The sequence below is a fragment of the Zootermopsis nevadensis genome, unplaced genomic scaffold (assembly GCF_977971745.1).
Source record: "Zootermopsis nevadensis isolate Lab colony 2312 unplaced genomic scaffold, Znev_1.0 Znev_ptg000050l, whole genome shotgun sequence".
Taxonomy (NCBI): Eukaryota; Metazoa; Arthropoda; class Insecta; order Blattodea; family Termopsidae; genus Zootermopsis; species Zootermopsis nevadensis.
Window position 1 is genome coordinate 2,203,450 of NW_028259182.1, and position 25,198 is coordinate 2,228,647.

At 36.6% G+C, this 25,198-nt stretch overlaps 1 protein-coding gene across 6 annotated transcripts in view; it reads right to left on the minus strand.

Annotated features, from left to right (window-relative positions):
- Positions 1–25,198, minus strand: part of Dll (homeotic protein distal-less) — a 204,664-nt gene extending 179,466 nt beyond the window's left edge. For 5 of the 6 annotated variants that reach the window (XM_087361099.1, XM_087361101.1, XM_087361102.1 and 2 more), the window contains exon 1: positions 19,658–19,862. The gene's annotated coding sequence lies outside the window, so the exon portion shown is untranslated. Of the gene's footprint in view, positions 1–19,657; positions 19,863–25,068 lie in introns of those variants that run through there. The other variant, XM_087361098.1, reaches the window with a different exon arrangement.

Here is a 25,198-nt window from a genome sequence, read left to right on the forward strand (position 1 = left end):
AGCGGTTAACAAAGTTGCTTGTTTGTGTGCGTTTTTGGGACATTCTGTATAGTCATATTTCCTTACGACCAAGCTGTTTTGCACGAAACAAAAATCAGCTAATCCACGCAGCTTTTAAACATTATAAAACAAAAACATTCTTTAGAATCATTCACTAAAAATCAAAACACATGTTTTTTTTTGCAACAAATACCTAATAAGATGTATAATTGTAATAAACATTCAGGCCATTTCTGCAGTAAATTAGGAGCTTAAACTATTTAGTATGAGATTTATCTTATAAGCATGATGAAGACTTGCATAACAATTTATTCAAATTCTAGTATATGCGCGGAAAATATAGCGAAGTCTCCCAAATAAACCAGGAAGAATTTACAACTAAAACACTAAAGTTTACAAGTTAATAACCGCTCCTGTTATGTTACAGCGATGTGAGTAAGCAGACAAAGGAGATAATCGAAAGTTCTGATGTAAAATTTTATGAAAAGTTTCCGGTCACAGATTTTGAGATGAAATAAATAATCCCGTTATTCAAAATGAGCTACAAATTTCCAATATAAGGAGATCGTTGATCCAAAAAGATATTAACATGAACAGGAAACAAGCCGTGATATAAACTTGAGACACGAAGGGGAGATGAGAAGATGATGAAGATACATACGTAGAAGGAGCAGATCTTAGGGTCTGTTCTGCCGATGATGAAGAGACAAATTTCTATACCTTTCTGTACCTATTGTAACTGCTCTCACCAGATCCACAGCTTGAGATTCTTAACAAGCCACTCAACACCCTCTCGGGTAGAGTGACCTTAACTAAATGACACGTAAGTGTCAAGATTTGGTCATAATTTATGGCTACTAATGATCTCCTGATGGCACTTAAAATGAAGGTAAGTTTCTAACTTTTAAAATCATGTACATTTTTATGACACTAGCCCAAAGTGTAAAGAACACAACAAACAACCATTTTCACTTTTTTTTTACATCCTAACAAATTTTCCTTAGGATACTTTGCGTTTCACTGTTTTTAAAGGAAATATATAGCAGGTCGCTTTAAATTATTTGTTTACGAACTTGTTCAAAGCCGTCACAATAAAATTTTACAGCAGTGAAACTCTCTATTACGTATAGAAGGCGGGATTAATGGTCTGTTGTCTCAGTATTATTACATGGTACGTTTATTTTGTGACAGAAATTCGGGGTGTTGAAAAAGAAAGTTGATAAACGCGTGGCACAGACAGAATACTGAAGAAAATGACAGGTACGAGGAAACTTACAGAATGTGGACTGACTAGTTTTAGGACGAACGAAGAAGGGAGGATGAGATTTCTTAATATGCTGTCAGTAATCTCTTTGGTATTTATCCTTTAAAAGGCCCTGCAAGATTATTTTAATAATATAGAAGTTCCTCTTTCTGAAATTCGCTTCGAATCACTTGTTTCTAAAAGCGGTGCTTTTATGTACATTCCACGTTATTTGGGTAGAATCGAATCGTCTCTTATTATCTTTCGATAGCACAAACTTAAGAATTCAGACACACGCAAATATTTTTTAATATCTCACATACATTCCTTCCTTCTTTCTTTCCTTCCTTCCTTCTTTCCTTCATTCCTTCCTTCATTCCTTCCTTCCTTCTTTCCTTCCTTCTTTCCTTCCTTCTTTCCTTCCTTCTTTCCTTCCTTCTTTCCTTCCTTCTTTCCTTCCTTCTTTCCTTCCTTCTTTCCTTCCTTCTTTCCTTCCTTCTTTCCTTCCTTCTTTCCTTCCTTCTTTCCTTCATTCCTTCCTTCTTTCCTTCCTTCTTTCCTTCCTTCCTTCTTTCCTTCCTTCTTTCCTTCCTTCCTTCTTTCCTTCCTTCTTTCCTTCCTTCTTTCCTTCCTTCCTTCTTTCCTTCCTTCCTTCTTTCCTTCCTTCCTTCTTTCCTTCCTTCCTTCTTTCCTTCCTTCTTTCCTTCCTTCTTTCCTTCCTTCCTTCCTTCCTTCTTTCCTTCCTTCTTTCCTTCCTTCTTTCCTTCCTTCCTTCCTTCCTTCCTTCATTCATTCCTTCATTCCTTCCTTCCTTCCTTCATTCATTCCTTCATTCCTTCCTTCTTTCCTTCCTTCCTTCCTTCCTTCCTTCCTTCCTTCCTCCCTTGTTTCTCTCATCCATTCTTTATTGTTTTGGTTCCTTCTTCGCACGTTTCTTTCTTTAAATCTTTTTCTTTTGGTTTGGCTTTAGTTTCCTTAATTACCACTTCCTTCCCATTTTCTTCCTTATTCTATCCTTTTATCCTTTCTTCTAATTTAACTCTGCGTTGAAGGAACGTGAGCAACGAATCTAGATCATTCTACGACTTAGCACAGACGCTCGTGCCATCTAGCGAATAATGGGTCAACTACGACGACAGTTGAGGTGTGTAAGCGAGCCTTCATAAAGATACCAGAAATTAAGCAAAATGCTGTTTTCATCCAAAGTATTTACTTTTTCTGGAATCTCTCTACTGGTAAATTTGAGCAAATATCAGACCGGAGGTGACCAAATTACGGCCCGTGGGCCGGATGCGGCAAACCTTTATGTCACCCCTTTTTAACGCATGTTATCAGTAATTTACAGGTAGGACTGTTGGAGGGATGCAATTCAGTATCGTGTTATTCGTTTAATTTTGTTGAGCAGTTGGTAGGACTGTTTTGTCAACAAGTCAGTAAAGACAAATGTCCAAACAGTAAGGAAGCGGTCAGTTGCCTCAAATGAATGTGTAATTGCTCGTAAAAACAGACAAATGTTATTAATTATTTTACAATAGCCTCGTAGTTTGGGGAGGGTGTAATCTGCTAATCACTTCTAAAACAGAATTACAGAGCTTAGTCATTCGAATATCCGGAGATAGGGATTAGCTCTATCTAGTGGGCCCAACTGTGTAGGAACCTGAAGACGGAAGTCTTATCTCCGAAACGTCGTTTCACGTTTTATATTTACTAGACGATGGATAATATCCAAGGAAATTTTTATTGAAATGACTCTTCAGAACCTGAAGACGGAGATAGAGTCCCATCTCCGAAACGTCGTTTTACGTTTTATATTTACTAGACGATGGATAATATCCAAGGAAATTTTTATTCAAATGACTCTTTAGAACCTGAAGACGGAGATAGAGTCCCATCTCCGAAACGTCGTTTTACGTTTTATATTTACTAGACGATGGATAATATCCAAGGAAAGTTTTATTGAAATGACTCTTCAGAACCTGAAGACGGAGATAGAGTCCCATCTCCGAAACGTCGTTTTACGTTTTATATTTACTAGACGATGGATAATATCCAAGGAAATTTTTATTGAAATGACTCTTCAGAACCTGAAGACGGAGATAGAGTCCCATCTCCGAAACGTCGTTTTACGTTTTATATTTACTAGACGATGGATAATATCCAAGGAAATTTTTATTCAAATGACTCTTCAGAACCTGAAGACGGAGATAGAGTCCCATCTCCGAAACGTCGTTTTACGTTTTATATTTACTAGACGATGGATAATATCCAAGGAAATTTTTATTCAAATGACTCTTCAGAACCTGAAGATGGAGATAGAGTCCCATCTCCGAAACGTCGTTTTACGTTTTATATTTACTAGACGATGGATAATATCCAAGGAAATTTTTATTCAAATGACTCTTCAGAACCTGAAGATGGAGATAGAGTCCCATCTCCGAAACGTCGTTTTACGTTTTATATTTACTAGACGATGGATAATATCCAAGAAAATTTTTATTCAATTGACTCTTCACCATCGTCAAGAAGTTTTAGATTTGATATACAGAGCTTAGTGTTAGCACTAATTCAACAAAGTTTCTGTAAATATACGTAGGAGCTCCACATAGTTTAGAAATTTGTCAGCGACGCTTCAAAAACTGCGACTTCAATTGATTGATCTACAGCGTGGCTTAATTTTTCGCAAAGGTAATTCAAGCTGGGAGCTCGGTTCTCTGAATCTTGTAAGTTAGCAGGAAATTTGGTAAGTGCATTTGATGTACAAAATAAAACTAACGAAAGTATCGATGTGTTGGGAATTGGAACTTCAAAAATATGAACAAATGTTAATTCTCTGCCCGAACAAAGAGAGTTACAATTTTAATATTAATAATGTAAGTTCCAGGCAATATTTTTTTATCTCGTTCGGATTTATGTTGCTTATGGTATACTCCGTAATAGTAAGCATAATTTATCTTTCAATGTGACCCGCCTGCCTAGAGGTTTGAGCACCCCTGCATTAAATAAAAATATGTACTTATGAACATAAGTAACTGAAATAACTTCATGAAACAGAATCCGTTCAGTTCAAACACGGCAATACTTCCAGACGGACGCAACTCCTCCACAACTTCATTTCTGGTATGTTTCAAAAATTAAATTTACCAATATATTATTTTATTTTCTATTTCTAATTCATTAATATTCATTTATTCTTTATATTATTTACTTTACAGGCTGATACAAAAACGACAACAAAACGTTCACCCACACAAACTCATGTTAAGTACGACGTACATACAGAACAACTTCGAATACGATATTAAAAAATACAATAAATCTATAAGAAAACATCGTTTGAAATCTGATAAACATCTGACTAAAAGTTGCATTTAAGAAATTATATTTAAGTTTATATAATTTTATACACTTGAAGATGGTTCATTTAGAACTGAAACATGTCGTGTAAAAATTTATGATCTAATGTAAATCGAATATTTCGATAGAGAACATCATTTAATATATTTTAAATATTTAAATGTTAATTATGGTAATATTTTAATATTTAATAGGAATTTTATTGTGATTAGACTGACAAGATTTAAACAAATATATATTTATCACAATATGACGCAACTTTATCATCTCAAGAATCCGTCTTAAAAAGCTGACAGTCGCTCATGCTGTTCAACAATTCCCCATCTCTTTAAGGAAACCGATAATTTATTGTCGTGTTCATTGAACCTTATCTTCAGCCAGCTGAATCCACTCATCCTAGCGTAATGTTATATTAAATCCATTTTAATATTATCTTCCCACTTGCCCCTAGGTCTCCTGAGGGGCCTACGCCATTCAGACTACAGATCTGTATCTAGTTCTCATGCCCTACAAGCCCCACCCATCCCAACATCCTTTATTAGATCAGATCGCTCTAATAATATTTTTGTGAAGCGTACAAATTAATTAAATACCTCATTAAGCAAATTTTTCTTGGCGTCTCGTTGATTCCTGACTGTAAAGTAGACATGATGATATGAAATTCTTAAAAATTACAGGTCTCGCACATCTTTTAACACCTTTTATACATTTTATGTACGAAATGATAGTTTGTCCTTCGAATAATGTTCATGTATCATATCCGGAATCACTTTATTTTTATGGCATTTTATAAATGAGGTCTGCATTAAATTTTTCCGGGCAAATTAAATTGTGACCTGGATCATCCAATTACAATCTATGTATTACATTTCATAAAGTTTAAATTATAAGTTACGTTACTAATAAGACTCCCCTCCCCTTTCGTATGACAGAATGGTTAACACTCCTACTTCGCATTCAGGTGATCCTGGGTTCAGATCTCTCCCAAGAGACAATTATCCCTACTGGGTTTTCTCGTGACTTTCCTCTGTCATTACAGATAAATTCCAGGACAGTGCTTTAAATTAGGCCACGACCACTTTCCTTTCAAACACTCATTCATTAATCATCCTATAATTCGATGTTATGTTATATTCTGATGTGCTGACAGCTTCGTTAAACAAACCACAAACTACGTAAGCTCAGATCTCACCATTTTACATCTGAACAGTGTTTGCGTCATATGCAAGATATAAACGCTCTCAGTCCATGAGATTCCACTCGGGCCTTTCTCTATTCTTCAAATAAGTCTTCTCACTGCGTAGGACCAGTAGCGAGATAGCGTGGCAATTTAAACCTCATCTCTTGCTACACAAGAACATCTGACTAGAAGCCAAAACCTCACGGGCATTTTATAAATATTTTGATGTAAAAAGTTCCCTAAAATTATTCTCATTATATCTTCGTCCCAAAAGAAAATACCCTGCCAATATACGTATTATAACGCTGGTATTAGTAGAAACTTTTAAAACATTTAAACAACGTTCCATATCTGTGATCGCAGATAGATGTTTATCAACGATTCGGTGGTCCTTGCTGCCTCCATCATCAGGGTGATGATGGAGGCAGCGAGGACCCCTGAAACGTAGGTAAACTTCCAACAGACTGCACAGCTCTATAACCCAGGATAAAGACATTTTTGTGCATGAGAACCTCAAATCTTTACCTACTAAATGTAGATTGGCTGCATTTTGTCCGTTCGATCACTATTACTAGAGAAGTTTTACATTTCTCAGTGGCTCGTTGTGTGACGTATAAAGCAATACGTGCCGCGTTTCAAAATACTTTTACTACAAGGTCCTTGTTGAATTTAATACGCAATTATTCGTGTGTTTTTTTCCGTCTAATCACAATTGTATATAAATAAAATTTATACATAAGATATTAAAATATCATTTACATATTTGGTAGAAATTGAAATGATATTTTAATATCTTATGTATAATTTTATTTATATACAATTGTGATTAGACGGAAAAAAAAACACGAATAATTAAATTTTAATTCACAATATGACGCAATTAAATCAACTTATTAATACGCAATGTCGAATCGATTAGATAATTTTATAAACGCTTTAGGACTGACAAGTTTTCAAACACTTTAAACGAAAAAAAAACCTTCTAAAAATTAAAATTTGTTTTATCTGTTGCCTGAAACATGGAATTTTAACTAAAAATGAATAGAATTGTAAAATATTTTCATTTCCTAAAAATAACATATTTTCTACCAATAGCTTCCGATTTTGTTCCTTTTGTGTTCGAAATGGCTGAAGACATCGATTTTTTATTGTCGGCTAATTATTTGTCATAATTTTTCTACCAAAGTCTTCTCCCCCTCATGTTTTTTTGGGTGCAGGTCAGTTGTTGAGAAATTGGCTATACATTTCAACATTGCATAGGCCTATATTACACATTCACCTTCCTAATCTGTGTGTTACCTTCACTGCAGCTTTTTTTAACCAAGTTAGTCCTGTATTAAGCGTGATGTGCCTTTCCCGCGTTCAACTTACTTTGGAAAGGGGGGTTTTGTATGTCGGAATAGAAACAACGTAACACGACAGACGAAATTAGTGAAGGTACTTTTCCTTGGGGAACGTAGCAATAATAATATGACATTTACTCATGAAAGTTGCCTGTCTTCGAGGTATGATCGCTTCATTGGCTTTGTAGCTTCAATCCACCACATCCTAAGGAAAGTTACTATCGACTATTTCAGATGTTACAAGTTTACGAGTCTATTTCAATTTAATATTTTAATATTTTAATATTGTCCGTCAAATCACAATTTTTAATAAGATAATAAAATATAAAATATTTAAAATATCATTTCACGTTCCGCATCGAATGATCGATTTACAAATTGGAACGTCTCTTACGACATGTTTCGGTTATATTTAACCGTCCTCAGGTATAAAATTAGATTGATAAATTTAAAACTCGAATTACAATCATTTACAATGTTATGCAGTTTTTTTGAAGATGTTCTTATCAAATTACTCTTATATATTAGAATGAAGGTATTGTTTTTTATATATGGCGTGGTTCATCTGATATTCAGTATTAGTCTGTAAAGCAATGATTTAAAGAAAATATTAATAAATATGGAGTAATATAGAAAACAAAATGATTTTAAATATTTTATATTTTATTATCTTATTAAAAATTGTGATTTGACGGAAAATATTAAAATATTAACCTAATTTACAATATGACGCAAATATACTACCTTATGAGTCTATTTCTGTGTCATTCTTAAATAAATAGCACGAAATTAAGTATCTGTACGTACTTTAAACATTCCAGCCTTCCTGAATAATATGCCGTGAAGTTTCGTAGAAGTTTATCGATGTTTCAGAGATGTTTAGTGCCTCCATTATCAGGGCAAAGATCGATGAAGTATACTAGAAAGCTGATATTTACATACTCGTAGCCGAGAGGAACTCAAACCCCGCATCTGTTGGTTCCTTCCCTTTCAGAACACTTTTTTTATTTCTGTACTCGACATTCTAAGCCACGTTGATACAGTTTCCACAGACATCGTTGCATAAAAACATAATATAAAATATAAGACTTAATTACATTCTTGAAAGTTTTATTTTTTTTTTTGAGACAGTGGAATTCAAAATCACGCCCCTTCATTTTCTAGATGAGCTACACTCCAAACAATTATTGCAGCTAAAGAGTTACTTTTGGATTTTACTGTCTTCGCCCAGCAAAACATAAATCCCACGAAGATGTGTCTAACCCAGCGAGGGTTTGAATAGACCAATAATTATATCAATTATTTATTTTAATCCGTCTGATCACAATATAATTTTATTTAAAATTTCTTATAATTAAGATAATAAAATATCATTCATGTTCCTTATCGATTGATCGATTTACATATCGACGGATTAAAATAAATAATTGATATAATATTCACAATATGACGTAATTGCACTATCTTACCAATAATTATATAAAATTATATGTGACATTAAAGATTCAAAGAATTGTTAAAATCACATTATTATCCCAATTTAGTATATTTTAATGCGTAGTTATAATAAAGTAATCTTATATTTGAAACTTGGAAACAGAAATTATTGACAACGGCATTGAAGGTACCTCAGTCCACTCTTTGTCACAAATGAATTCGCAACGGACATCGTTTGTTGACGCACTCTGACACGAAGAACAAATATCCACGATTGTGTACGACTCTCAATTTTTACACGTATTGTGTAATACCCTTCGCTGGAAACATTTTCCAGTCGGAACAAAATTATTACAAGTAGTGCCCTTAAAAATGAACAGATTTGTTACAAGAGAAAAAGTGACATTGAAAAATTGTAATAATTTTAACCAAAATCCAGTTTGATCTGTAGGAGGCAAAGTGCTTAAGATTTATTTAATATTTTTTATCAATTTCAATAAATGGCATTACTTAAAAATTGGTGTACCCTTATAAGTTTTAGCTGTTTATTTCAATTCCAGTGTGCCAAAAAGATTAATAGTCACTGGTCTAATCATCAAATTCCGTGTTACTCTCCGCTCTGGGGACTTTGTCGTGCAGAAAACAGCTTAGAAGTCCCAGGTTTAGAAGGAGCTGAGCCCGGTTATGCAACCCGGCCCACTACGCTCCGAGCTGACATACTGCAGACGAAAGATTCCACTCAATAGCTTACAGTTATACACGCGGTAACCACAAAACAAATGTTCAACCAAATAGAACCATCCTTTCAGACATGAAAGACAATTCTTAGACACAAATCCAAAATAAATAGCCTATAAAGACTTTCTTCCTGTAACGTGTTCGACAGTTCGTCTGTTCATGTTGTATTAAACAACCGTTCGTGTTCTAAAGGCGCCACATTTATCCGAGACTAGTAATAATTCAAAGTGAATCAGGCTACTCAAAAGGAACTTTAAAAAATGTCCCCACACTGAGGCGTCCTCTGCCACTTACGTACATCTAAAGACTACAAATAAAGAAGTCATTTTGAAGTTTAAAGAGAATGCAAAATTTCAAATCAGTTTGATCTCTGAACACAAAGCCTGAGATTTTGTGAATGTGGTAGGTACGTGATGGATATTTGAAGAGGGACATGGCGTGACAAGGTCTCTGAAGAGACCTCACAGCGACGCAATACAAATGGTTCATTTATTCTTCATTGGAGAAATGGACAGGCGGTTGTAACGCACTGTGACTCTGGCTAAGACCGAGAAGCCAAAGTGAACGGACATTAGTGTACTAACCACTCACTGCCACGGTGGTCTAGCGGTTAGAACGCTGGCCTTGTAATCCTGGGGTTCGATTCCCGGTGGTGCCCGAATTTATAACTTGTGTTGGGCAAGGCCGTAGTCTAGGCATCACGGAGTTTTCCTCCGGGGGCTTCTTCTCCGGTTTCTCCGTGGCATCCCAACAATTACTCCATTCACACACAGAAGAAGGCAATGGCAAACCACTTCTGGATCATCTGCCAAGAACGTATATGAACAGGTCCCAGTCCGAGAAAAGGATGGAAGGATCCTGTTCATATGGACCTGTCGTCAGACAGAACACTAAATAATAATAAGATGAGGTGGTCTAGCGGTTAGAACGCTGGCCTTGTAATCCTGGGGTCTCGGTTCGATTCCTGGCGGTGCCCGAATTTATAACTTGTGTTGGGCAAGGCCGTGGTCTAGGCAACACGGAGTTTTCCTCCGTGGCATCCCAACAATTACTCCATTCACACACAGAAGAAGGCAATGGCAAACCACTTCTGGATCATCTGCCAAGAACGTATATGAACAGGTCCCAGTCCGAGAAAAGGATGGAAGGATCCTGTTCATATGGACCTGTCGTCAGACAGAACACTAAAACATTCCGCAAATGAGTTCCTTACTGTCCTATGACCGGTGTTTCACTGGTCATGACAAATGGACCACATTAAAATAGGCCTAAACCATACACGACGTGGTTGCCTTAGCTGAAGGTTATTCATAATTACATCAGCCTATATAATCTGAGACCTACAGATCATGAGTGGACTCGGTGTAGAATTATTTTTTTTAAGTGTGGAAAGGAGGGGTGTAATAACGTGGCGGGAAAGTGCCAGTGTTTGTTTATCCCTGGTGTCTATAAACGCGGCACAAACAATTGTACTCACGAATTTGAACTTTCAAAAATTTCGGAATCAAGTTCGTGTGAATGTTCTTTCTACTTGCATTTCTTTCTCCGAATAACAGAGTGCAGCACTCGCTAACCAGCAATTTCCAAACAAGTTAACGTATCAACCCAATGATTACGTACTTGATCTCGTGAGAAATGCTGATGTACTGTGGTGTGGGTTACGGCCTAGAAGCTGGGATCCCGCAACTGACAGCTTTTTGGTTTTTTACGTCACTTTTAAGGATAATGGATGATAACATCTGAAAGTGAGGCCCTGTCGAAGTTGAAATTACAAAGAACAGGACAAGAAAGGATGTTGACCAGTCACATGTAGAAACACAGAAATAATTTTAGGACGACAGGCCTCTAGACTTTACTATATATAAGCCTAATAAAGATCTTTCCTATTAAAAAGTTCACAAAATGGACAGGAATTTCCTGCTTATGGAATTTATATATTACGAAAAACGTGATATGCTATGCATCTACTCATATATTTTGTTCCTATGATTGATTTTTGAGGAAATAATTCTTGTTGAAAATTCTAGACACACTACAAAAAAGTCTAAGGTTCCTCGCTGAATGAAGTAGATTCGTTAACAAGCCAATAGTCAACAGCACTTCAAGATATTACAGACAATTTAATAGAACCAGAATTTTCACCGCCGTAACCAAATGAGACCGCCAATGAGCCCTGTCCTCAACCAACTAAATTCGGTCAACATCCTAACAGCATTTCTTTAAGATACATTTTAATATAACCACCCCTTCTACGACTATTTCTACCAAGTGATATCTTCCCTTGATAATCTAAATTTATAACTGTGCATAACTTTACCATCGTTGCATGTGTGGTACGCGATCCCCACGTAACACACCCTTTTTGATCTAAACACCATAACAATATTAGGTAGAAAGATGGCTGTCTTCTGGGATTCTGACAAAAGTTTACAGATGATATTCACTACCACCAAAAGCATCGCCCTAATGATGGAGGCAGCAAGGCCTTCGAAACGTCCGTAAACTTTCCAGAAGACAGCCATCTTCACATTTACCTCCATGAGAATATAAAATATCGCTAACATTAGGCGTATCTTTCTCGTTACCAAAGTCTGAATATTTCAAGGTCACAAATGTAGAGCATGGACAAATTTGAAATATTAAAAAGCAGGAATTTCCGAAACTCTGCCCTTCATTGGCAACGCATGACGCCGTTTCTCCAGACAACAAAGAGCTTGCTTCTTTAAGTAGGCAACGACATCACACAGATTTGCCCTAATCGTCAGACCTCGTGTTTATTCTCTTAATAGACCATCGATAACTTCTATCGATATCTCGCGTGATTAATAGCAAAGCGCCTGTCATATTTGCAGCCAAAGTAGAAGGTGTTCTCACCTTCCTTACGCGCCTAGACCTACAAATAGATAACAGGCCTAAAATCACGTGTCATCGACTAGTTTTAATGTATTATGTTTTAAAAGGAGCTCCCTAGAGCCTTCGGATAAAAGAACAATCAGTTTTATTAAATGTCTTATTATCAACTATTGTTTATAATATATCAAATCTAAAACTTCTTGACGATGGTGAAGAGTCAATTGAATAAAACTTTTCTTGGATATTATCCATCGTCTAGTAAATATAAAACGTAAAACGTTTTACGTTTTATATTTACTAGACGATGGATAATATCCAAGGAAATTTTTATTTTAATGACTCTTCAGAACCTGAAGACGGAGATAGAGTCCCATCTCCGAAACGTCGTTTCACGTTTTATATTTACTAGACGATGGATAATATCCAAGGAAATTTTTATTCAATTGACTCTTCAGAACCTGAAGACGGAGATAGAGTCCCATCTCCGAAACGTCGTTTTACGTTTTATATTTACTAGACGATGGATAATATCCAAGGAAATTTTTATTTTAATGACTCTTCAGAACCTGAAGACGGAGATAGAGTCCCATCTCCGAAACGTCGTTTTACGTTTTATATTTACTAGACGATGGATAATATCCAAGGAAATTTTTATTTTAATGACTCTTCAGAACCTGAAGACGGAGATAGAGTCCCATCTCCGAAACGTCGTTTTACGTTTTATATTTACTAGACGATGGATAATATCCAAGGAAATTTTTATTCAATTGACTCTTCAGAACCTGAAGACGGAGATAGAGTCCCATCTCCGAAACGTCGTTTTACGTTTTATATTTACTAGACGATGGATAATATCCAAGGAAATTTTTATTTTAATGACTCTTCAGAACCTGAAGACGGAGATAGGGTCCCATCTCCGAAACGTCGTTTTACGTTTTATATTTACTAGACGATGGATAATATCCAAGGAAATTTTTATTTTAATGACTCTTTAGAACCTGAAGACGGAGATAGAGTCCCATCTCCGAAACGTCGTTTTACGTTTTATATTTACTAGACCATGGATAATATCCAAGAAAATTTTTATTCAAATGACTCTTCAGAACCTGAAGACGGAGATAGAGTCCCATCTCCGAAACGTCGTTTTACGTTTTATATTTACTAGACCATGGATAATATCCAAGAAAATTTTTATTCAAATGACTCTTCAGAACCTGAAGACGGAGATAGAGTCCCATCTCCGAAACGTCGTTTTACGTTTTATATTTACTAGACCATGGATAATATCCAAGAAAATTTTTATTCAAATGACTCTTCAGAACCTGAAGACGGAGATAGAGTCCCATCTCCGAAACGTCGTTTTACGTTTTATATTTACTAGACCATGGATAATATCCAAGAAAATTTTTATTCAAATGACTCTTCAGAACCTGAAGACGGAGATAGAGTCCCATCTCCGAAACGTCGTTTTACGTTTTATATTTACTAGACCATGGATAATATCCAAGAAAATTTTTATTCAAATGACTCTTCAGAACCTGAAGACGGAGATAGAGTCCCATCTCCGAAACGTCGTTTTACGTTTTATATTTACTAGACGATGGATAATACCCAAGGAAATTTTTATTCAAATGATTGCTTATAATAGCTTATCAGGTTCCAGTAAGTTGACTTAAGGTATCTACAGATTGGAATTTTCGTGTGAAGATGGCAGCAGAGAGATATCCCGAAACGCATTGGTCTTATTTTAAAACAAACAAATACGGTTCAATTCGTCATTACGTCATTAACAAGACGCAGGATTTACATAACGTGACGCCGTGACGGACTCGTAAGTACAGACCAACGTTTAGGAGAAACATGAAGCAGGATTTTACAGTCATTTTGAGTTTGGTGGTGAGTAACTTACGGTCTAATCTATGCCACACTATTAGCGTATCTACGAATCAAAATTTTTCTTATCATAATTTCGATTTTAATTCTACTGTTTTCCTTGGTTGGATTTTCATGAATTTTTTTTTTTTTTAAAAATTTAAGTAACATATCTTCTGGATGCTAAAACGCACAATTTTCACATCTTAATTTCTTTTTAATCGGATTTCGTCTTAATTTTGTTGGTGTCTAAGGATCGATAAAGCGTGTATTTTTAATCGAGACCAAATTTCGCAATTGCGTTTTAAAACTGAAGACACGCGATATTCTTTTGTTCAGAAATTCATATGTAGTAAACGACACTCCATTGTCTTATTAACAAACTCTTTGTTTCATCGAGAAATCAACGCCGTTCCAGGAACCACCAAACGCACATCGCACCTGTCGTGCGTAGAGGAATTCTTTACTCACGCATTTCTCGTCTCTGACGCACGCATTTTCGTACGCACTTCCGTTTAGGCGAGCAGAATCACAGAGCAAACGAGGAGGTGGCAATTCAGTGCATTGGAATGAGTGAGATGGAAATTCCCTCTGTACAGAGCAACCGAGCGTTTTGACAACATCGGACATTTGCGGTACCTTTCTGATACGTTCCCCACGCCCAAATACGTCCGTTGCCTTGGTAACAAAAACAACACGGCTATCCCATTCGTTGCCTTCTACAACTCGACGTCGAGACTCCGCCCATGTAAGTTCTTATGTAATGTTGACATATCTACGTAACAATGCACTGATGTTTCAGGGTAACCCTGGCAATTTTGTCCTGGTATCTACAACCACAATTGCATGAAGAATACATTTATTCTGTAATGGAAACAGCAGATGGTTAGAAATTCATTGTTTCGTAGGTTTACGTACTTTTAGGTTAGAATGCTAGAGATTGAAATATTATAATTTAAGATGGCTGCCTTCTAGGCACCGATACGTAACAACAACAACAACAACAACAATAAAAATTCTCTGGAGAGTTTGTCAACAGGGGTTTGTGATAAATAAACACTAACAAATGTAAACAAATTGAAATAAATACAGCCAATCGAAGTATTTTCTGGTATCGAGGACGTAACCTCGAACAAGACCTTAATTTTGCTAAAAATGTAAAATAAATCTGCATGTTTTCAATGAACTGCTCATGTACAAAGTAGAAAATTCTATTATCTCTGTTGCAGGTCCACGAATATCAACATGACATTTTATTTTATCCTTAAAAATATTAATAATAATATAAAGAATCGAGATGTCGTTGTTTTAGCAAAAAAGTCTTTTCAAATTCAAATTGCTCAGTACTGAATCATAAATGCGTAATATATAAAACTGTGGACAAATTTTCCTTGTTTTATATTTCCTTTGAATTATTTAAATTTTGGTAGAATCAGTGGAAGTAATGGAATTCCTAGTAACAGATCCATACTCCAATTTAGACCGAACAAGACCTAATCAAACCTAGCATTCTAAGGGCTTGTGAACATATGTAATCAATACGCTGATAAAAACAAAGCTCGCAGTCCAAAAGTACACCAAGATCTTTAACACACTGAGAACGCAATATCAAATTGTTATATGATTTGTAATTAAAATATAAGCTGTTTGTTTTACGAGTAAAAGATATAATCGTAGTTTTACCTAAATTAAGCTTCATACCATTTTTATGGCACTAATTTTGCATAGCATGAATATCATTCTGCAACAACTTTCGATCAAAAACGTTTCTAATATTACGATATATATTTATATCGTCACCAAACAACAGATAACTCGAATTGGAAAGAGAGTCGCAAATATCATTAATAAATATGTTAAAAAGTAAGGGGCCTAAGGTAGAACCTTGAGGCACTCCTGATGAAAGCTCTCCCGATATACGTACAAAGGAATGTCTGTTGGTAAGATAACTACAAATCCAATCATCAAAATTAGAGGAAAATCCAAAATTGGTGAGCTAATAATAATAATAATAATACAAGGACCTTCACACTGAAATACAGCGAATGTGAAAATTGAAAGCAAAAATAGTCCCAATAATTACAAGAGTAACTGGAAATGTTTCCAAGTCACTCAGAAAATATTTGGCCAGCATCACGGAGCGAACACAGCGTCAGGGAATTTCAGAAAACTGCCATTTTAGGATATTCATATATCGTTCGAAATATATAACACATTTAAAACATATTAAAAACAAAATGTATTTCAGAAATAGCTGTTGCACTACGTACATCAGGGGCAAGATTTGTCTCTGGTACATAGAAATAAATACCCTATAAAGTAGTGAATGGATGGAATAATAATAATAATAATAATAATTCAATTCAATTCAATTAATTTATTTACGTGTTTGCCAACAGCAAGAAGCCAATAACAGGCAAACACTGATAATACATACAATAATAGTGAAATAATAATGGATAATAGTAAACAAACGGATTAACTAAACTTATACATGTACAGTATTAAATATAGCAGCCAAGTACAGGCAAACCCAAAATAGAAACAATATTAACACAGAGCAAAAAATTAAGAAATATAAATAAAAACAAATAATCCATCTGGGGAACACTAATATAATTGTAAAACTTTAAAGAATATAAAAAACAGATAACGAAGCTAGATCCTTTCCCTTGTTGAGAACGATCGCTCAAGGGAGACAATGTTTACGCTAAATACGTCCAAACATTTACATACGTCATTTGCAGCGATGACGCACCTGGCTGAAGGATAATAATAATAATAATAATAATAATAATAATAATAATAATAATAATAATAATAATAATAATAAGCTTAATGCCCGTAATGAAGTACGTACGAGATACAGTCCGAAAAGATCAAGTAGCTCCGGTCTCCCCTATTTAATCGGGTCTGTTGTCAAATTCCTTCTCAAGTCTTCTTTGTTCTTGTAACGTTCTGTGGTGTTGACACACGACGTCAACAATTTTGCCTACCGTCCATCAATCAAAGTCACTGCCCCATCCGCCAGACTCTTAAACGAGGGATTTGTCATTTTCTGACACAACTGCGTAAACATATTTGTTTCGATCGTCCATATTGCTTTATTAGACGAACACAAATTGGTGATTAGAAAACCAAACATGACGCAGTCTTGCTAACATTGACAATAAAATATCGAACTGACGTCGTACGAAGGACACAAATAATTCAAGCCCTTTCAGCATCAGTCCTCACCTTCCCCTGTTGCATAACAAATTAGTATTTAAATTCCACCCCCCCACCCCCACCCCCCACCCCCAACCTGATTTTCACCACTTTTGTAACGCAGGCCTGTATTTTACGTCATAATGTTACATTTCTTACGCATACAAAAATGAAGACCAAATTTGTAAAACAATTACTCTGAATTTCCAGGTCACGTGACATGCCTTAGCGGTTTCTTTCATTGGTACAGTAGCCCTGTATGTAATTACCAACTCTATAATATTGTCTTGAAACTCTTATAGGGCCCTTAGTAACCCCACAATTGATAGTAACAGTAATGATACCACTGCACCAAGCCTGAATTTCCCTCTATCTTGAAAATATAAGGCTTCAAAAGAATCTAGTTATTGTATTTTTCTACTTTAGTAAGGGACATATATTACAAAGCGGGAAGGCCATTTATTTTAACTTTCATTGCACGCAAATGTTAGTGATATAATAGGTTACGAATGATACCGGATTATAACTCTTTTAATCCGGATGGCTGTGCAGAACATTTCATGAGAACCTGACAATCTGCATACAGCCCTATTTACCAACACAAATTACCTAATAACGTTAGGTTGACAGCCCGTCTACACGACGTTTTTATTACATCAAATCTAAAACTTCTTGACGATGGTGAAGAGTCAATTGAATAAAAATTTCCTTGGATATTATCCATCGTCTAGTAAATATAAAACGTAAAACGACGTTTCGGAGATGGGACTCTATCTCCGTCTTCAGGTTCTGAAGAGTCATTTGAATAAAAATTTCCTTGGATATTATCCATCGTCTAGTAAATATAAAACGTAAAACGACGTTTCGGAGATGGGACTCTATCTCCGTCTTCAGGTTCTGAAGAGTCATTTGAATAAAAATTTCCTTGGCAGTAAGCTACACTTAAACGTCAGCATCCACCACACTCCAGGGACCTTCCCCTCAGAAGACAAAAATTTTCAATAATTGATTTGTATGACAATTCAGAATTTTTGTCGGAGCACTTATAAAACAAGTCGAACTGTTAGATACTCCATTTTTAAATCTTTGACACTGATGTTTTATTGGTGATTCAATATCATGTTATCAAAATTAAAATGTATAAAAGGTTTATTAAAATAATTTAAATGTTGAAGTATTAAACTACTAAATATTAAAAACTGAAACAGAATGATTCTCTTTAATTCAATAAATTCATTTACTTCTCTTAATACCAAAATCAATACTTTTTATACAGACAGAAATTTACGAAAAAGCTATGTTATGTTTCAGTTTCAAGTTAAAATAAATATCTGACCAGTAAAAATCGAAATTAAATTCGGTAATGCCTTTTAGTAAAGCTCCCAACATCAACGATTATAGAAACCCATTGGCTAATGTCGGAGTTGAAACATATTGAAGGGCTTATTACAGCCGCATTACGCGTTCATTTTATGTGCATCGTTAATCACAGTTCCATCCACTCTGTACTTACAACGACCCGTTGTGACGATGTAACTTTTGCTAATTTGTTTCCATAAATTTTTGTGTAAGAACCAAATAATATGTAGGTCTCTTATATCATCGTTTCCCTAAATAAATAATATAAAAATTAATTAATTAATTAATAAAACTGGAAACGTGTTTTCTTTACAGTGGCCTCAACTAAGACTCCAAAGATGTTCTTTACGTCACACCCAGAGCGATGACGTAATCAAGGCAACAAAGCAAGTCTAAGACACTCAGAGGCAGAAATGTTATCCGAGATCATTTGTTCTAACAATGTAATCAAAGGTAATTGTTATAGAAATCTGATATAGATTATAGTTCGATTCCCGGCGGTGCCCGAATTTATAACTTGTGTTGGGCAAGGCCGTGGTCTAGGCAACACGGAGTTTTCCTCCGTGGCATCCCAACAATTACTCCATTCACACACAGAAGAAGGCAATGGCAAACCACTTCTGGATCATCTGCCAAGAACGTATATGAACAGGTCCCAGTCCGAGAAAAGGATGGAAGGATCCTGTTCATATGGACCTGTCGTCTCACAGAACACTAAATAAATAAATAAATACAATGAAAGACGGGACAGACAGACGTAGACGAATCCATAAGAAGTTTTCCGTACAGAACACCTAAAATACACTAAAATAAAACCAATAGTGGGTTTAAAAATTGGCTTCATCTGGAGACTGTTTTTCGTACGTTTAACTTTTCAGAAGAAAGTATAGGCTACCTCTTACGTAACCTAGATAAGAATAAAATGCTAATATTTCAAAAGAATAAAAAGATAGGCTTCTCCTTTGTCACCAAAACCTGCCCCGTTCTCTTAATATTGTACAAACTGTAGCCACGTTCATGGGCGAACGAAAGTACAGTGTAATACAGGCATATCGGAAAGAATCAACTTACCTCTGGCCTCTCAGTCTCGTTCATATTACACTGATATTACTTCACATAAGACATTTCTAAAGCACACAGCATAAAACCTCACGAAAATATACGTATATTTCCACACACACAGTAACTTTTGTGGCCACAAACAACGAATTTGTAAGACAAAGAAACTTTCCACTCGCGTATGCAAGCACAACATCGCTCTCCGATGTGCATTTGTCAACCGATAATCGGAAGAGTTCGGCCGATCGTTCGGTAATTATCGTAATAACGTGATAAAGACTGGGAGGGGGAGGGGGAAAGATACAGCGTTCAAACTGTCCGTTGTGCAGTGGGCCAGTTTAAGAGCTCAGTGGTTATCTTGAAGATATTCTGGAGGACAATGAGCGAAATAGAAAAGGTGCAAACTCTATTCGTGTTCAGTAATGCCGTCTCATTTCAAAAATGATGCCTTAGACGTAAATGTTATTTTATTTATTTATTTATTTATTTAGTGTTCTGTCTGACGACAAGTCCATATGAACAGGATCCTTCCATCCTTTTCTCGGACTGGGACCTGTTCATATACGTTCTTGGCAGATGATCCAGAAGTGGTTTGCCATTGCCTTCTTCTGAGTGTGAATGGAGTAATTGTTGGGATGCCACGGAGGAAAACTCCGTGTTGCCTAGACCACGGCCTTGCCCAACACAAGTTATAAATTCGGGCACCGCCGGGAATCGAACCCGAGACCCCAGGATTACAAGGCCAGCGTTCAGGAATTTATTTTTCTTAAGAATATTTTGAAATATACTTCCTATTTGTAACAATTTGAGGAACTTTTATTTGTGTGTATTAAAATTTCATTACGTAAAATAAAATTGGCTAAATTTTTTTGAATTTCACGCCTAATTTCCCCTTTTTGATCCATTCACAATTTTCCTGGACCCATGTATCGACCTTTTCCCCACTCATCGATACAAAATCGATAGCAGCGTCTCGTTGCCAGAATGAAATACAGCAAAGTCGTAATATAAGTGACAGTAAATCCTTCGAATTGTGGTAGAATTAAAATATTTTGGGAACAAATAAAAATTATGTGGCTGAAGAGGTTGGGAGAAGATTAAATTAAAGAAATATTTATTACTATTCTGCTCAGAATATTATATTCTTTCTGATATCCTATTTAAAAACCCAAAGGTCAAAATATACAGAGCTTGAAACTGGTCTGTCACACTGATGGTGCTTCAAAAAGTATTTTGGTCTAAGACGGAGAAATAACACAAACAGTAATTTCATAATTCGCCCCCTTCTGTAGACATTATTAGACTGACCAACTCAATGAAGATGAAATGGGCACGATTACGTAACACACACGGAAGAGATGATAAACGACAGTAATAATCTACAGACAACGTCTGAAAGGGCATCGAATTATAAATCCAGGTTTTATAAAAACAATAAATTAAAAATCTCTTATTAATATTTCATATTCCAGTGTCCATAAGCCGAATTTAAATTTTAATATTATGACCGTCTTTTGGGTTGTAGCGCCGTAGAAGTTCACCGACGTTTTAGAGGTCCTTACTGCCTCTATCATCAGGACGCAGAAAGGACCTCTGAAACGTCGGTACATTTCTACCAAACTACGAGACGCTGAAATCCAGCAAACTGCCATATTTCTATCGGCCGACAAGAGAACCTCAAATCCTACTGAATTTGTAATACTTTTCTTTGTTACAAGACTAAAATAAAACAGTTAAAATATTTACATCCAACCTCAATACATTCAGCTTTTACTTAGGTTGAAAGAAAGAGAAACCTATAATTCAGAGTAATGAAGAAACTTGTATGTATCTTGTCGTAAGCCCAACATACGCCATTTTGTTCTGTCCCCTCTTCTTTTGTTCGTGTGGAGTCCTGGGTCAGGTGGTATTCACGTTGACAATAAATTAAAGAGTCCTACTATCCTTCATGGTGGCTTCCAACAAATAGGAAACTCGATACTCAAAATTACACCCTTGTTCCTTTTCCTTGCATTGGACAGCTTCATACATCCATTGTGTCTTTCTGTTCATGTCATTGGCTGACAAATTACATAGGTAACCGAGTAATAATGCAAATGCAATTATACTCATTTCCTCTACCCTGCAGATCAATAGACTTATTGGGCCGTGTCCACAGCTGTCCTGAGGTCCATGGCAGTTGCCGGATCTAATTGACGCTAGACCTCACGAAAGAAATCAACAGAATGTTTAAAACATAAGCTAATTGGCTTCCTAGATCCTTATTTTATTAACAGTTCTTATAAATATTAAGTTCTCGACTCCGAACATATGTGCATATTTTATACCAAATCCACGCTTTTCAATAATTAATTTGCTCACCTTAATTTGACCACTTTTTTCTTCTGAAAAACAGAATAAAATATTTATTTGTTTCACAGATTGTCGTTAACGTAATCGTTCTGCTGTTACGTATCAGACTGTATGACCTGTTCAAATTCAAAAATTCTTCTAAAATTATAAACCCGTTTAGACATTTGATATGGCTTCTTAGATGGGGGATCAGACCGGTGCAAGGCGTCTATCTACGCAGAACAGTACAAAACACAGAAGAATTCAAATATGCCCCAAGTGGGATTCGAAACCAGAATCTAGCTGGCAGGGGTTTACAACTCGGACTGTCTGGTCCACAAAAAAATGCTTTCGAAAACTCGCTGGTAATTACAGAATAAATCTTAAGAAGGTGTTAAATAATAATACAAATCAATAGACGTCTTTATGTTATTCTACGTACAAATATGATTTTATAAAGCTAGACCTCGACGTACATTCCTGATACAAATCTTGTAGCAGAGAAATAATTTTCTATCTACGTAATCATATTGAAGGACGGACAATATTCTCTCCTTATTATGTTTGTGTGTGTTTAAAACAAACTAAACTCTTAGTGCGTTTAAACCTGTAGTGGGGAGAAACCCTGAAATTCTGTACAGATAGAAACAAATTCCACTAATACATATTCAGAGCTGGCTGACACATAAAAATTTCCTTTGTGAAGCAAAACAGTTCAGGATGGTTCCCAATCCGTTGTTGAATGCAATCTTCGCGTAGGCCTAGCCGACATTAATTTATTATAAAAAGTAAAGTTTTCCCACTATACATCATATAGGCGCTTGGTGGGAGAGGCGTATAGCTCCTACTCATTCTTAAACTCTGCACTAGATGGGGGTAAGTGGTCAGCATCACGCCCTGGCCGGCTTTAACCCCGAGAAAGGACCCCGTTAGTAATATATCAAAATATATTGATAATAACGACAGAAAACAGTGGAGGTATTACACTGCTTAGTCATAAATGTTACTGCTGACGTAGTAGTTTATAAGCAATGGACAAATTACTTTGTGCGTGTTAATAAGATTAATTTATTACGTGAGATATTTTTACTAACTAACTAACTAGATGGCTTACTGAACCCGAAGGTTCATCACCGAATTAACCAAAGCCCTCCACCGGACCCTGTCCTGGGCCAACAAAATCCAGTCTTCTTCGACTCCTATCTCCCATAGATTCCGCCTGACATTATCCTCCCATCTACGTCTAGGTCTCCTGAGGGGTTTCTTCCCCTCACGCTTCCCAAATAGTGGACCCAACCAACTAGATGGCTTAGGGAACCCGAAGGTTCATCACCGAACAAACCAAATCCCTCCACCGGACCCTGTCTCCTTCAACTCCTATCTCCCATAGATCCCGCCTGACATTATCCTTCCATCTACGTCTAGGTCTCCCCAGAGATCTCTTCCTCTCAGGCTTCCCAAATAGTGGACCCAACCAACTAGATGGCTTAGGGAACCCGAAGGTTCATCACCGAACAAACCAAATCCCTCCACCGGACCCTGTCTCCTTCAACTCCTATCTCCCATAGATCCCGCCTGACATTATCCTTCCATCTACGTCTAGGTCTCCCCAGAGATCTCTTCCTCTCAGGCTTCCCAAATAGTGGACCCAACCAACTAGATGGCTTAGGGAACCTGAAGGTTCATCACCGAATTAACCAAAGCCCTCCACCGGACCCTGTCCTGGGCCAACAAAATCCAGTCTCCTTCGACTCCTATCTCCCATAGATCCCGCCTGAGATTATCCTCCCATCTACGTCTAGGTCTCCCCAGCGGTCTCTTCCCCTCAGGCTTCCCAAATGGAGGACCCAACCAACCAGATGGCCTACAGAACCCGAAGGTTCATCACCGAATTAACCAAAGCCCTCCACCGGACCCTGTCCTGGACCAACAAAATCCAGTCTCCTTCAACTCCTATCTCCCATAGATCCCGCCTGACATTATCCTCCCATCTACGTCTAGGTCTCCCCAGCGGTCTCTTCCCCTCAGGCTTCCCAAATAGTGGACCCAACCAACTAGATGGCTTATGCAACCAGAAGGTTCATCACCGAATTAACCAAAGCCCTCCACCGGACATTGTCCTGGGCCAACAAAATCCAGTCTCCTTCAACTCCTATCTCCCATAGATCCCGCCTGAGATTATCCTCCCATCTACGTCTAGGTCTCCCCAGCGGTCTCTTCCCCTCAGGCTTCCCAAACAGTGGACCCAACCAACCAGATGGCTTACGGAACCCGAAGGTTCATCACCGAATTAACCAAAGCCCTCCACCGGACCCTGTCCTGGGCCAACAAAATCCAGTCTCCTTCAACTCCTATCTCCCATAGATCCCGCCTGACATTATCCTCCCATCTACGTCTAGGTCTAAATAAATATTTATTTAACCTTTGTGTAAATTAGAGGTTGTGGTGAACCAATACGGACTGAGTTTAAAATTACCGGACAGCTTCTAGTATACGCCTACATCTCTCACAAAATGCAGTCGTAATTAGTTACTAGGTAAGGCAGCTTAAAGTCCGGTCACATTCTGCACTGAGTGCAAAGCACAAAAACATAAATTTGTCTACCCTGTCAATGAATACACCCACCCAAGCAATTTCATAATTCGTTTGCTATCATTTGATTTATTCAGAGTGAGTGCAGTACCTTATTTTAAGTCCAAACATTTGCAAGGTCAGATAAGAGAAACGAGGACCCGTCGCTGTAAACAATTTACTAGACAAGAATTAAAAATGGAGCGCGGTAAGTCGGGAAGATAGCCCAGGAAAAGTTAATAATATCACTGCAATGACTACTACAAACAACAAAAGAAATATATGAACGAGAATTTAAATATTTCGAAATGACCATAAGTTATCAACATTAGTTGTAATACGATCTGTATAAAACGACAGACTAATCATATTTTACACAAATAAATTTGTTTAAATACGACGTCTCCCGAATTGTTCGTCATTTAATATTAATTAACAATAATTCATATTTACTAAAAATTAATGTGTAAAATGATACCCAGGGTACTGACCTTTCTTGAAATCACAGAAAATATACTTACTTATATTAAACTGGCGAATTAAGTCTGATCACCAGGTAAGCCATCTCTCGTAGGATTTGAGGATGTCTTCTGGGTTGTTGCGTCGTGTAGTCTGGTAGAAGTTTTACCGACGTTTCAGAGGTGCTTCCTG